The sequence below is a fragment of the Acanthochromis polyacanthus genome, chromosome 8 (assembly GCF_021347895.1).
Source record: "Acanthochromis polyacanthus isolate Apoly-LR-REF ecotype Palm Island chromosome 8, KAUST_Apoly_ChrSc, whole genome shotgun sequence".
Taxonomy (NCBI): domain Eukaryota; kingdom Metazoa; phylum Chordata; class Actinopteri; family Pomacentridae; genus Acanthochromis; species Acanthochromis polyacanthus.
The window spans coordinates 20,095,644-20,104,054 of record NC_067120.1 but is presented as its reverse complement, the minus strand read 5'-3'; positions in this window follow the sequence as shown (position 1 = coordinate 20,104,054).

Here is an 8,411-nt window from a genome sequence, read left to right as displayed (position 1 = left end):
TGTGAAGAGACCACTCAACATAATTGATATAGGATGCGATGATGTGTTTTTTCCCCCCAACCTCACACACACACACGTACACAAAGCTGGAGCACACAGCTAAGTGGATACTGAAGAGGAGGGCGTTCTTGTAGAGGATAAGTTTGCATTTGCATATGAATAAGAGCGAATAATGAATTCCTCCTACTTGTTATTGTTCAAAGTGGAGCCGTACATGTGTTCCCTCTTAAATGAAGCTGCAGCGAGCAGTGCGCTGCTCATTGGCATTGTTTGAGATGTATGACCATTGTGCTATTATTTTACCAAGCCCTGTTTTACTAGTTCTGAGTGAATCCATTATATAACATTCACACAAACTGTCTAAAACCATAACATGTATATGATTACATTTCACACAACATTAGTGAGACTGTTGTATTTTACTAATAGCAGGATGACTGATGGTGGTTTTTATGTATATTTCATTTAGAGCAACACATCGATATGAGAAAAAGAGCAGAAACAAGCTGTAAACAAAAAGCCACATTTGTAACCAACAGCTGTACGCCAAAGAGCAAAACATCAGTGTTTTGGGACCCTGGGATGAAAACGTCCTGCAGTAAGTAACACAATGCTTTTTCACAGAAAGCAGAGCTCCCAGTGGCTTGTTTGACTCACTCATCTGAGCGAGTCAAACATAACAGAGCAGTGATGGACGTGGCTCCTATCTCACCGGGTTTCCTCTGCTCCTCCATGAATTATGTATGAAATATTTAGCTTTCATAAAATACAGTTGTTGGAGAAAAGACTTTTCAGCACACACAGCCGAGTGATTATTTTTTAACCTCATTACGTTGGAGTCGAGGTGTCAGTGTGATTTGAATGAAGTCAGTGACACGTTCAGTTTTATTATCCTCTGCGGATGTTCTGAAAATACGTTTTCATTTTGAATGGAGCGTAATTAAATGTTCGTTATTAAGGATTCAATACAGTGTCCAAATATACCTGCCTTGAATAGATGCAGCAACACATGTAAACAAATCTTGATATGACACCTACGGGTGAGGAGGTTGGGGTGGTGAAAGGGCTCGTTGACACAGAGCTGCAGTTAACGTCTACCTTTTTATTTCCTGTTACCATGATTTTTGACTAACCCCATCCATATCTTCACCAGCTTACCTGAACTAAACCATACAGCGCCTGTAGTCAACCAAAGGAAATCTTGCTCATCTACAATCTCATCTACTCCTTGATCAGTCAGTTGGTCATGAGAAAAGAGGAAATAAAATCTCAACATTTTCTACACATTTAAACTAAATAAGCAACAATGCACTAAGTTGACTTTACCTTTTAGCCGTATTAGCCTTAAATAATAATAAATAAACATTAAATGCTAATATTTGCAGCTTTTTTAATCATTTCGACCGGGTTTTTACTCTGCCAAGGAATTGGAGTTATGTGATGATCGCCATATGTTTGTCTGTCTGTCTGTTTGTCTGTTAGCAACATTACTCAAAAACGGACAGACAGATTTGGATGAAATTTTCAGGGAAGGTCAGAAATGACACAAGGACCACCTGATTAGATTTTGGCAGTGATGTGACTTATAGTCTGGATCCACGGATTTGTTAAAGATTTCTGTATCATTGCAAGACAGCAGCCAGGCGTCACTGTACCAATGACAACAAGTGAACGTTATGTCAGCTGCCTGCTGATAATCACATGATTGTGATCCTGCTACAAATCCACCACTGCTGACTTATTTGGACTTAACCGTCGGAAATCATACAATGACTGAGCAGCCTCGGCATAGCTCTGCGGTCTCTGAGTGCTTTTCTTGTTTTATACTGAAATGATCCTAACAGAGACCAATGTGCACCTGTCCATATTCATATTCTGAACATAGAGTTCCATCAACTGGTATTTCTAGCACAAGAACTATTGAGGAATATAAAGTAGACGAGTTAGCTGCTGTTTTTAGATGATCTACTGTGTTTGGTGGTTAACCTGTAATAGTCAAACTGCTGCTTGCTGAGTTTACACTCGACTTTTTTGCCATCCATTTGAACAAAATGCAGCCACAGAGAGATGTTTGAAAGGGTGCCAGTCAATCTCGAGCCAACCCTGAATAAACATTCAGTAGTGCTGGTTGGGCGAGTTTAAATCTGGGAAAACATGGTGTGTTCACAGGTAGTCTGTTCCTCCCAGAAAAAAAAAAACTGATTGAACCAAGAAGGCTATTGATGTAGCACTTTTCTCCTTATGAACACCAGTAGTTATTGGAGCAATAAGGATGTGGTTGAATGAGAGCATAAGAATCAACCGGCTGACTCAGAGACCTTTTCTAAATATTAAACCACATCAATGATGATAGACACACACAGATGCTAAAACAAATGCACTAATTTCAAAAATGTTACAACTGGAGAAATAACTAGATTGAACATGTTGCAGATTTGTTCATATATAATTCTCAAATATTGAATTATTGACAGTGTTGTGGGATGTAAATTACTGTTGGAACAATGATTAGTTCATTTTTTGGTTGGTGGAAAATGAATCAAGAACAAGAAAGGATGCAGTGACAATTGCTGCAAACCTCTCAAAGGCCTTATCAAAGATACAAGACTGGTTAAGATTGAACTGCTTAATGTCAAAAAACTGTTTTCATGATGTTCACCAAAAAAAAATAACAGTGAGGCCTACTACTGAAAAATGTGACTATGTGAGACTCACCAAGCGACCAGTGACACCAAGCAGATCCTCTGAGTTTTCAGATGGGGAAGAATTGGAGATGGTAACTCACTATACGGCGTTGTGTTGGACTCCAACCTCAGTTTAAAAAAAACACATCAGAAAGGCAACCATTATAATAAAATTGAACTTACAAAACTTTCAACAAATTCTGGCTTTCATTACAACAGAAGCCTCTAAATCCTACCTCCACTGTGTGATCCTGTCTCACATCAAATAATGCTTCACTACCTGGTCGTTTACTAGTGTCACCGCTCTAAAACCTATTGAACAGCTTTTTTTTTTTTTTTTTTTTTTTAAAAAAGCCATCACGGTGTTTGACAAAAAGCCACAATCTTTTTGTCAAATCATTGCGCAGTCTCAAAGAAATATCAATTCCTAAGCCTTGAGAATTTCAAACTGTTTAAAAGTGCTTGCTTAATATGTAAGACTATCAGTGAGATGGCTCCACCACATCTGGGGAATTTATCAAAAAGAGAAATGGCATTACTAATACAAGGTCAGCCACCAGGGGGGATTGTGAAATAAAATTTAGAAAGACCTTTGCACAGAATGCCTTATCTATTAAAGGTTGCACAAATGGGAATACTTTACCTCTAGCTATCACAGAAAGCTCCATCTTTGTCAGTTTTAGGAGACAGTAAAAGACTTGACTGATTAACAATCAAACTTGTGAATATTGAGGAAAAATAGACATTTTAAAAGCAATTGCTTTAACTGTAAGCATTTTATGAAAGGCTCTGCAAAGAAAACACTTCACTAAAATAATAGCACTTTCGGGTAGGTTTAACTCAGCCAGAATTAATTTATCATCATTGTCTTTGTTTTACTCTATTGTTTTCATACGTCGACAACCCTGTATGTTTTTCTTTTATGTTTGGGACAATGGATGGGAATTATTTCTGTGCTAAATCCATCTTATTTAAACTTCTGTAAACTTATGAGATTATACGTTCATTAATATGACCCGTCCTGTCCATATAAATAAAGAAATGAAATGAAATCAAACATTTTAAAAGATAACATGCTAAGGGTTTATGTTTTTAGGTCACATATGAAAAATAAATTCCAAGCATTGGTTGATTCATTGTGAAGTTAATATCTTTTACACTTTGGCTACAAGAAAATGCAATGGCTATTATTCATGTTTTCTTATTGTAAGGACGATGCATCCATCAATCTATTATCTATACACCGCTGAATCTTCATTCGGGTCACGGTGGGGGAGTCTATCCCAGCTGACTTAGGGTGAAGACAGGAGACACCCTGGACAGGTCACCGGTCTATGAATGATGCAGTTATTTTAAAAAAACAGTCAACTAATGAGCAAGATTATCATTTCTGTCAAGTCCAAGTTACAAAGTTGAAACGCTGCACATCAAAAAGAAGACGTTGAAGGTTAAAAAATTCAGTGACCTCGACTAAGCCAGTGACTGAAAATTGCTACGTGGTTGGATGGTCAGGAAATGGTTTATAACTGAAATCATGAAGGACTCTATTTCACACTTGGAGAACAATCACACAGCTGTGGATTCAAGAAACTGCTTTGTGTCGTCACTTGTTGGTGGTAAACTGCGACCTCTTGGGAACTGCTGCACATCTCTCACTAAACCCACAGCGCTTGGCTCTGACACTCAAAAGCCAGTGCATCCACAGTTCAAGTACCTTTGGTTTGACATCGTGACCGCTGAGACGTAAAGAAACATTATCAATTTATGACCCGCACACACCTTCCTCCCGCACATTATGAGCCAATGTCACCTCTCTCCATTCAGAGCAGGCGATCCAAACTGACGCTGTAATGAGCTGCTGTTTGTTTGGCTACAGGCTGCCTCAGATGAGACATGATGCTGTCACTTGGATTTCAGCCCCGATGGCACTGAATCACCATCTGAGTCTCACACAATCACACATTTGATCAAAGGCAAGTTCTCAAACCGTTTCAATGTTACCTCACTTCATTATCCTGACTTTTATTCCTTCTTTTGTTGTTGTTGTTAAACCTTTATTTTACCAGTTTCTTTGAAAAAAAAAAAAAAACACCAGCTCCTTCAGGAAGTAAACTGCGGGGGAAGATGTGTTATTCATTTGCCAATACCCACACCTACAATTATTTTGTGCTGTGGCTGTTTTGTTGAAGCGGTTGAAGACAGAGTGTGATCCTCAAAGGCATGGCAACTGCACATTTCCACGTTCAACCCCGTTAACCGCATCTGTACAATCGCCTGAGGGTTTAATGCAATTAAAAGTTCAAACTTTTTTCAGATGCTTGTCAAAAGCTCTGATTAAACGTTCACTCTTTCAGTAGACCAGTATTTTTTGCAAGAACTTCCAAAGAATGCTGCTCATTTCCTGCACAATAGCGAATTTAAAAGCCAACCAAGAACAGTGAATAGTTCGATGAATAGCACTCCAAGCAGGCAAGTTGTTCAAGTGTCCTCATGTGACAACCGATCCAATCGACACAGCTTTGTTCCTTCTAACAGACAGGTGGCTAACGTATGGTCGTCCTCCTACTTGAGCAGAGGTATTTCAGTAGAAGGACGTGTCACTCCTGGTCTCCTGTAACAGTTCGGTGTCCTTCAAAGCACAACTGTGCAATGAAGCAACAAAGTGCTTTATTAGATGTCCCCTGATAGATCTGGTCTGAGGAAGAATTCATGTCTCCAGTGCGAGCGCTCGCCGAGCAATAATGTTTGGCTGCAACTCAAGGGGGAGGGTCCACCGGGTATCTATCACTGGAGGTGACTGGCTGTCAAATAAAATAGCAGTGCTGGGTAATTTTACAGGATGAAAGTCAATACAGCCGATACAGGCAATCATCTAAGGACGCCTCTCGCCTTTCCTGAAGCTACTCAACTGGTACAGTATTTACAACAGTCCTGGGCCAAATGTTTCAACCTGCTTAGAAAGGGGGCAGGTTGGATTTGGCTCATGGACAGCAAGAACTTATTGTGGCCAGAAAGGTATCAGCCAGCCTAAAGGAAGAGTTTGTGTTTGTGAATCTGACAGGATCTTTTGGAAAGATATTCCCTTGAAAGCACATTAACAAAAATAAATAAACAACCATGTTTTCAGGTTGTAAATGATCCCAGCAAGAGGAATATTTCCTTTCTTAAAGCTTGTTTTTCTGACTTTTTGCCTTTTCAGCATGGGGGTAGCTCAGGCATACAAGAGGAATATATTTATTTATTGCTGAATAGAAAAATCTGAGCTCAAAAGCACTTGGAAACCCTTGACCTAAACCAGTTTGAAAAAGCTTGTAAAACTACAGATGGGTGATAAATTGAAAGGAAAACCTAAACCCTGGGCTCCTGCAGTTACAGAATCTGTAGTCACATCAAATAAATACAAAGTTGTTGCGGGTGATCACCTTTATCCGACGATGAAATATTTCTGTCGTGATGGATTTTGGACTCACGTGTTAAGACATTACTCTCAAGCAACATCAAAGCACCAAATGAGGGAATATCTTCTGGAAGAACAGTGTTCATCTTTCTAGTAGAGTTCAAAGACCGCCTTTTCCTTTAATTTGTCACCTGTCCATATTTCTTACCTGGATGAAGTAACTTCTAATGAACCAACAGACAGGGTGGCAACTCCCCTGTTAAACAATACTTTTTAGCTTTATTTTAAACATGCCGAAGTTAATTGGTAACTCTTAATTGTCTGTAGGTGTGAATGTGAATGTGCTTGTAGCCTCTTTATGTAGCCCTGTGATGGACTGGTGACCTGTCCAGGGTGTCTCCTGACTTCGCCCTAAGTCAGCTGGGACAGACTCCAGCACCCCCCGCGAGCCCAGTGAGGATGAAGCGGTGTATAGAGAATGGCTGGATGGATAGATAATAGATTGATGGATAGTCAAGAAAGTCACTTGGAGTCATTTTAAAGATGCTTAAGATCCTAAAATCATCTGTACAAACAATTGTCTCTAAGTATAAAGTGCATGTCACAGTTGAGTCACTGACACAATCAGGAAGGAAACACAAACTACTTCTAAGAGACAATGGGTCAGGATGGTCAAGAATCAACCAAGAATCCCCAAAAGCAGGTCTGCAATGAATTAGAAGCAGCTGGAACACAGGGGTCAGTGTCTTCGGTGTTTTACAACAACATGAGCCTAGAGCATCGTAGACTCCATGAACAAGGAAGACTTTCCTCTAGAAGCAGCACCTTAAGGTTTGACAAAGAAAAGACCTTCTGGAGGAAGGTTCTGCAGTCATATGAAACATTTAGCTACAATGACCTGAAATATGTCTTTAGGAGAAGCTTTTAACCCCCAAGAACACCAAACACACTGTTGAGCATGATGGTGGTGTAGGCAGTTGGGTGTTCCAACAAGACATTGACTCTGAACACACATTAAAAGTAGTGAAAAATGACTAAATAAGGCTAGATTTAAGACTGGCTTTCCTGAAGTCCTGACTTCAAACCCATCAAGAACCTCAGGACTGTGATGAAGAAACAAGTCGGTGTCAGAAAGCCAACAAAATATAGTTGAACTGCACCAATTCTGTCAAAGATACAACCAGATGCTTGTAGCGTATTTTCTAAAATAAAAATTATTGTTGTAGATTAACCAGTTATTTGCAGCTATCCATTACCAATGTGGATGCCTTTTATAATTCCCCAGGGATTGTTTGCATTTTTACATCTTGTTTTGTAAAACTAGCAGCTCAAATGCCCAACATATTCAGCTCTAGTGGGAAATCTTTACTTTGGAGGAGATACAATCAGTTATTTTTACTGGACTATTTATCTAAAAACAACTCAGCTGATAAAATAAATGATCAAATTGGTGCTGATAAAGTTCCTGGTTATTGATTAGTCATTTCAGCTGTAATCCAATAAGAGAATAAAATAGTCATAAGTAAGAGCCTGACATTTCTGTTAGAATCAATTATCCAAACAGACACTAATTCATTTTCTGTTCAGTTAATAGATGAATTATTTCATTGTTGAGTAAGGCAACACAACTCAGTGTGATTTTTTAATGTCATAAGCCCAGATTGTTAAAAAAAAACTATAATTATGTTGTAGTTCTGTAATTAAAAAGTAATTACAAAGATTTTTTTCCTCTTCGCAATGACAAGCTGCCTGGAAACACAAAATTCTACTCTCATCTCAGGGAAGCAACTTGCTTTGGGTCGTTTTGCATGCCAGCCTAAAAGATGGCAGGGATAAGGAGACTTATTTTCATGTTTCTAATTTTGAGTGGGCAAAACAGGAAGGAAAAAGGCAGCAAACCAGCCTTTGATTTATATTCAAATGAGCAGTATACAGGGGAAATTGGATTTCTCTTTCATTTTGGAGAATGAATTTCCTGGTGGCAGATCGCATTGTATCATCTTGTGGCGCTAATATCCAGTTCTGAGCATCAGACTCAGGAACTTTTACACCTTCTTGCCACAGAATACTATGACAATTTCCATTCCCGATCCAATGTTCAAACAACACCCCCAAGGTCGTTTAAGACAATTTCGCCCATTTTAATTTACACACGAGAGACGATAACATATCAAAGGAGTTCTACTTTAAATTCAAATGAAAACTTGTCTCTGCCTAATGTCCCATATGTCAACGTACCGCGCTAATTCTGTACCTCAAAGCAGGCTAGCCGGAGGAGGATCCTTTTGTAGGTGTAATTGAGTCCAGCGTGTTTATTCACTGATGAAAAA